Source organism: Phyllobates terribilis, unplaced genomic scaffold (genome assembly GCF_046119375.1).
Source record: "Phyllobates terribilis strain yellow unplaced genomic scaffold, ASM4611937v1 Scaffold_1__5_contigs__length_1240528914, whole genome shotgun sequence".
Lineage (NCBI taxonomy): Eukaryota > Metazoa > Chordata > Amphibia > Anura > Dendrobatidae > Phyllobates > Phyllobates terribilis.
In genome coordinates this window covers 630,766,188-630,773,393 of record NW_027362761.1, presented here as the reverse complement: position 1 = coordinate 630,773,393, position 7,206 = coordinate 630,766,188, and positions in this window count along the sequence as shown.

Here is a 7,206-nt window from a genome sequence, read left to right as displayed (position 1 = left end):
TGCCCCTTGGAAGAGATGTGCAGGTCGCAGTAGCTTAACAAGATGGTTTAAATGCCCCTTGGAAGAGCGGTGGAGGTCGCAGTAGCTTAACACGATGGTTTAAATGCCCCTTGGAAGAGACATGCAGGTCGCAGCAGCATAAAAAGACGGTTTAAATGCCCCTTGGAAGAGACGTGCATGTCGTAGAGGCTTAACAAGACGGTTTAAATGCCCCTTGGAAGAGACATGCAAGTCGCAGTAGCTTAACAAGACGTTTTAAATGCCCCTTGGAAAAGTGGTGGAGGTTACAGTAGCATAACAAGATGATTTGAATGCCCCTTGGAAGAGACGATCAAGTATCAGGAGCTTAAAAAGAAGGTTTAAATGCGCCTTGGAAGAGAAGTGCAGATCGCAGTAGCATAACAAGACGGTTTAAATGCCCCTTGGAAGAGACGAGCAGGTCGCAGTAGCTTAACAAGATGGTTTAAATGCCCCTTGGAAGAGACGTGCAGGTAGCAGTAGCTTAACAAGACAGTTTAAATCCCACTTGGTAGAGACGAGCAAGTCGCAGGATCTTAACAAGAGGGTTTAAATGCCCCTTAGAATAGGCTTGCAGGTCGCAGTAGCTTAACAAGATGGTTTAAATGCCCCGTGGAAAAGTGGTGGAGGTTACAGTAGCTTAACAAGACGGTTTAAATGCCCCTTGGAAGAGAAGTGCAAGTTACAGTAGCTTAACAAGACTGTTTAAATGCCCCTTGGAAGAGATGTGCAGGTCGCAGTAGCTTAACAAGATGGTTTAAATGTCCCTTGGAAGAGCGGTGGAGGTCGCAGTAGCTTATCACGATGGTTTAAATGACCCTTGGAAGAGACGTGCAGGTCGCAGAGGCTTAACAAGATGGTTTAAATGCCCCTTGGAAGAGACATGCAGGTCGCAGTAGCTTAACAAGATGGTTTAAAAGCCCCTTGGAAGAGACGTGCAAGTCGCAGTAGCTTAACAAGACGTTTTAAATGCCCCTTGGAAAAGTGGTGGAGGTTACAGTAGCTTAACAAGATGGTTTAAATGTCCCTTGGAAGAGACGATCAAGTCGCAGGAGCTTAAAAAGAAGGTTTAAATGCGCCTTGGAAGAGAAGTGCAGGTCGCAGTAGCTTAACAAGACCTTTTAAATGCCCCTTGGAAGAGACGAGCAGGTCGCAGTAGCTTAACAAGACGGTTTAAATGCCCCTTGGAAGAGACGTGCAGGTAGCAGTAGCTTAACAAGACGGTTTAAATCCCCCTTGGAAGAGACATGCAGGTCGCAGTATCTTAACAAGAGGGTTTAAATGCCCCTTAGGATAGGCTTGCAGGTCGCAGTAGCTTAGCAATACAGTTTAAATGCCCCGTGGAAGAGACGTGCAGGTCGCAGTAGTTTAATAAGACGTTTTAAATGCCCCTTGGAAGAGAGGTGGAGGTCGCAGTAGCTTAACAAGACGGTTTAAATGCACCTTTTAAGTGCGGTGGAGGTCGCAGTAGCTTAACAAGATGGTTTAAATGCCCCTTGGAAGAGACATGCAGGTCGCAGCTGCTTAACAAGACGGTTTAAATGCCCCTTGGAAGAGACGTGCAGGTCGCAGTAGCTTAACAAGACAGTTTAAATGCCCCTTGGAAGAGACATGCAGGTCGCAGTAGCTTAACAAGACAGTTTCAATGCCCCTTGGAAGAGACGTGCAGGTCGCAGTGGCTTAACAAGAGGGTTTAAATGCCCCTTGGAAGAGACGTGCAGGTCGCAGTAGATTAACAAGACGGTTTATATGCACCTTGGAAGAGACGTGCAGGTCGCAGTAGTTAAAAAAGACTGTTTACATGCACCTTGGAAGAGACGTGCAGGTCGCAGTAGCTTAACAAGACGGTTTAAATAACCCTTGGAAGAGACGAGCAGGTTGCAGTAGCTTAACAAGACGGTTTAAATGCCCCTTGGAAGAGACGTGCAGGTCGCAGTAGCTTAACAAGACGGTTTAAATCTCCCTTGGAAGAGATGTGCAGGTCGCAGTAGCTTAACAAGAGGGTTTAAATGCCCCTTGGAATAGGCTTGCTGGTCGCAGTAGCTTAACAAGACGGTTTAAATGCCCCTTGGAAGAGACGTGCAGGTCGCAGTAGCTTAACAAGACAGTTTAAATGAACCTTGGAAGAGCGGTGGAGGTTGCAGTAGCTTAACAAGACAGTTTAAATGTCACTTGGAAGAAACATGCAGGTCGAAGCAGCTTAACAAAACAGTTTAAATGCCCCTATGAAAAGACGTGCAGGTCGTAGAGGCTTAACAAGACGCCTTAAATGCCCCTTGGAAGAGACATGCAGGTCGCAGTAGCTTAACAAGACGGTTTAAATGCACCTTGGAAGAGACGTGCAGGTCGCAGTAGCTTAATAAAGACGGTTTAAATGCCCCGTGGAAAAGTGGTGGAGGTTACAGTAGCTTAACAAGATGGTTTAAATGCCCCTTGGAAGAGATGTGCAGGTCGCAGTAGCTTAATAAGATGGTTTAAATGCCCCTTGGAAGAGCGGTGGAGGTCTCAGTAGCTTAACACGATGATTTAAATGCCCCTTGGAAGAGACATGCAGGTCGCAGCAGCTTAAAAAGACGGTTTAAATGCCCCTTGGAAGAGACGTGCATGTCGTAGAGGCTTAACAAGACAGTTTAAATGCCACTTGGAAGAAACATGCAGGTCGAAGCAGCTTAACAAGACTGTTTAAATGCCCCTAGGAAAAGACGTGCAGGTCGCAGAGGCTTAACAAGACGGTTTAAATGCCCCTTGGAAAAGACATGCAGGTCGCAGTAGCTTAACAAGACGGTTTAAATGCCCCTTGGAAGAGACGTGCAGGTCGCAGTAGCTTAACAAGACAGATTAAATGCCCCATGGAAAAGTGGTGGAGGTTACAGTAGCTTAACAAGACGGATTAAATGCCCCTTGGAAGAGATGTGCAGGTCGCAGTAGCTTAACAAGATGGTTTAAATGCCCCTTGGAAGAGCGGTGGAGGTCGCAGAAGCTTAACACGATGGTTTAAATGCCCCTTGGAAGAGACATGCAGGTTGCAGCAGCTTAAAAAGACGGTTTAAATGCCACTTGGAAGAGACGTGCAGGTCGCAGTAGCTTAACAAGACGGTTTAAATGCCCCGTTGAAAAGTGGTGGAGGTAACAGTAGCTTAACAAGATGGTTTAAATGCCCCTTGGCAGAGACTTGCAAATTACAATAGCTTAACAAGACGGATTAAATGCCCCTTGGAAGAGACGTGCAAGTCGCAGTAGCTTAACAAGATGGTTTAAATGCCCCTTGGAAAAGTGGTGGAGGTTACAGTAGCTTAACAAGATGGTTTAAATGCCCCTTGGAAGAGACGATCAAGTCGCAGGAGCTTAAAAAGAAGGTTTAAATGCGCCATGGAAGAGAACTGCAGGTCGCAGTAGCATAACAAGACGGTTTAAATTCCCCTTGGAAGAGACATGCAGGTCGCAGTAGCTTAACAAGACGGTTTAAATGCCCCTTGGAAGAGACGTGCAGGTAGCAGTAGCTTAACAAGACGGTTTAAATGCCCCTTGGAAGAGACCTGCAGGTAGCAGTAGCTTAAAAAGAAGGTTTAAATGCCCCTTGGAAGAGAAAAGCAGTTCGCAGTAGCTTAAAAAGACGGTTTAAATTGGCCTTGGAAGAGACATGCCGGTCACAGTTGCTTAACAAGACGGTTTAAATGCCCCTTGGAAGTGAAGTGCAGGTCGCAGGATCTTAACAAGAGGGTTTAAATGCCCCTTAGAATAGGCTTGCAGGTCGCAGTAGCTTAACAAGACAGTTTAAATGCCCCTTGGAAGAGACGTGCAGATCACAGTAGCTTAACAAGACGGTTTAAATGCCCCTTGGAAGAGTAGTGCAGGTCGCAGGATCTTAACAAGAGGGTTTAAATGCCCCTTAGAATAGGCTTGCAGGTCGCAGTAGCTTAACAAGACGGTTTAAATCCCCCTTGGAAGAGACGTGCATTTCGCAGTAGCTTAACAAGATGGTTTAAATGCCCCTTGGAAGAGCGGTGGAGGTCGCAGTAGCTTAACACGATGGTTTAAATGCCCCTTGGACGAGACATGCAGGTCGCAGCAGCTTAAAAAGACGGTTTAAATGCCCCTTGGAAGAGACGTGCAGGTCGTAGAGGCTTAACAAAACTATTTAAATGCCCCTTGGAAGAGGCATACAGGTCGCAGTAGCTTAACAAAACGGTTTAAAAGCCCCTTGGAAGAGAAGTGCAAGTCGCAGTAGCTTAAAAGACTGTTTAAATGCCCCTTGGAAAAGTGGTGGAGGTCGCAGTAGCTTAACACGATGGTTTAAATGCCCCTTGGAAGAGACGTGCAGGTCGCAGTAGCTTAACAAGACGGTTTAAATGCCCCTTGGAAGAGACATGCAGGTCGCAGTAGCTTAACAAGATGGTTTAAATGCCCCTTGGAAGAGACGATCAAGTATCAGGAGCTTAAAAAGAAGGTTTAAATGAGCCTTGGAAGAGAAGTGCAGGTCGCAGTAGCATAACAAGACGGTTTAAATGCCCCTTGGAAGAGACGAGCAGGTCGCAGTAGCTTAACAAGACGGTTTAAATGCCCCTTGGAAGAGACGTGCAGGTAGCAGTAGCTTAACAAGACGGTTTAAATCCCCCTTGGAAGAGACATGCATGTCACAGGATCTTAACAAGAGGGTTTAAATGCCCCTTAGAATAGGCTTGCAGGTCGCAGTAGCTTAACAAGACAGTTTAAATGCCCCTTGGAAGAGACGTGTAGGTCGCAGTAGCTTATCAAGACGGTTTAAATGCCCCGTGGAAAAGTGGTGGAGGTTACAGTAGCTTAACAAGACGGTTTAAATGCCACTTGGAAGAGAAGTGCAAGTTACAGTAGCTTAACAAGACGGTTTAAATGCCCCTTGGAAGAGATGTGCAGGTCGCAGTAGCTTAACAAGACGGTTTAAATGCCCCTTGGAAAAGTGGTGGAGGTTACAGTAGCTTAACAAGATTGTTTAAATGCCCCTTGGAAGAGACGATCAAGTCGCAGGAGCTTAAAAAGAAGGTTTAAATGCGCCATGGAAGAGAACTGCAGGTCGCAGTAGCATAACAAGACGGTTTAAATTCCCCTTGGAAGAGACATGCAGGTCGCAGTAGCTTAACAAGACGGTTTAAATGCCCCTTGGAAGAGACATGCAGGTAGCAGTAGCTTAACAAGACGGTTTAAATGCCCCTTGGAAGAGACCTGCAGGTAGCAGTAGCTTAAGAAGATGGTTTAAATGCCCCTTGGAAGAGACGTGCAGGTAGCAGTAGCTTAACAAGACGGTTTAAATCCCCCTTTGAAGAAACATGTAGGTCGCAGTAGCTTAAAAAGAAGGTTTAAATGCCCCTTGGAAGAGACGAGCAGGTCGCAGTAGCTTAACAAGACGGTTTAAATTGGCCTTGGAAGAGACATGCAGGTCACCGTTGCTTAACAAGACGGTTTAAATGCCCCTTGGAAGAGAAGAGCAGGTCGCAGTTGCTTAACAAGACGGTTTAAATCCCCCTTGGAAGAGAAGTGCAGGTCGCAGGATCTTACAAGAGGGTTTAAATGCCCCTTAGAATAGGCTTGCAGGTCGCAGTAGCTTAACAAGACAGTTTAAATGCCCCTTGGAAGACACGTGCAAGTCGCAGTAGCTTAAAAAGACGGTTTAAATGCGCCTTGGAAGAGACGTGCAGGTCGCAGTAGCTTAACAAGACGGTTTAAATGCCCCTTGGAAGAGACGAGCAGGTCGCAGTAGCTTAACAAGACAGTTTAAATGGCCCTTGGAAGAGACGTGCAGATCACAGTAGCTTAACAAGACGGTTTAAATCCCCCTTGGAAGAGACGTGCAGGTCGCAGTAGCTTAACAAGATGGTTTAAATGCCCCTTGGAAGAGCGGTGGAGGTCGCAGTAGCTTAACACGATGGTTTAAATGCCCCTTGGAAGAGACATGCAGGTCGCAGCAGCTTAAAAAGACGGTTTAAATGCCCCTTGGAAGAGACGTGCAGGTCGTAGAGGCTTAACAAAACGATTTAAATGCCGCTTGGAAGAGGCATGCAGGTCGCATTAGCTTAACAAGACGGTTTAAAAGCCCCTTAAAAGAGAAGTGCAAGTCGCAGTAGCTTAAAAGACGGTTTAAATGCCCCTTGGAAAAGTGGTGGAGGTTACAGTAGCTTAACACGATGGTTTAAATGCCCCTTGGAAGAGACGTGCAGGTCGCAGTAGCTTAACAAGACTTGTTAAAATGCCCCTTGGAAGAGACATGCAGGTCGCAGTAGCTTAACAAGATGGTTTAAATGCCCCTTGGAAGAGACGATCAAGTATCAGGAGCTTAAAAAGAAGGTTTAAATGCGCCTTGGAAGAGAAGTGCAGGTCGCAGTAGCATAACAAGACGGTTTAAATGCCCCTTGGAAGAGACGAGCAGGTCGCAGTAGCTTAACAAGATGGTTTAAATCCCCCTTGGAAGAGACATGCAGGTCAGTGGATCTTAACAAGAGGGTTTAAATGCCCCTTAGAATAGTCTTGCAGGTCGCAGTAGCTTAACAAGACAGTTTAAATGCCCCTTGGAAGAGACGTGTAGGTCGCAGTAGCTTATCAAGACGGTTTAAATGCCCCGTGGATAAGTGGTGGAGGTTACAGTAGCTTAACAAGACTGTTTAAATGCCACTTGGAAGAGAAGTGCAAGTTACAGTAGCTTAACAAGACGGTTTAAATGCCCCTTGGAAGAGATGTGCAGGTCGCAGTAGCTTAGCAAGATGGTTTAAATGCCCCTTGGAAGAGCGGTGGAGGTCGCAGTAGCTTATCACGATGGTTTAAATGCCCCTTGGAAGAGACATGCAGGTCGCAGCAGCTTAAAAAGACGGTTTAAATGACCCTTGGAAGAGACGTGCAAGTCGCAGAGGCTTAACAAGACGGTTTAAATGCCCCTTGGAAGAGACATGCAGGTCGCAGTAGCTTAACAAGACGGTTTAAAAGCCCCTTGGAAGAGACGTGCAAGTCGCAGTAGCTTAACAAGACGGTTTAAATGCCCCTTGGAAAAGTGGTGGAGGTTACAGTAGCTTAACAAGACAGTTTAAATGCCCCTTGGAAGAGACGATCAAGTCGCAGGAGCTTAAAAAGAGGGTTTAAATGCCGCTTGGAAGAGACGTGAAGGTCGCAGTAGCTTAACAAGATGGTTTAAATGCCCCTTGGAAGAGCGGTGGAGGTCGCAGT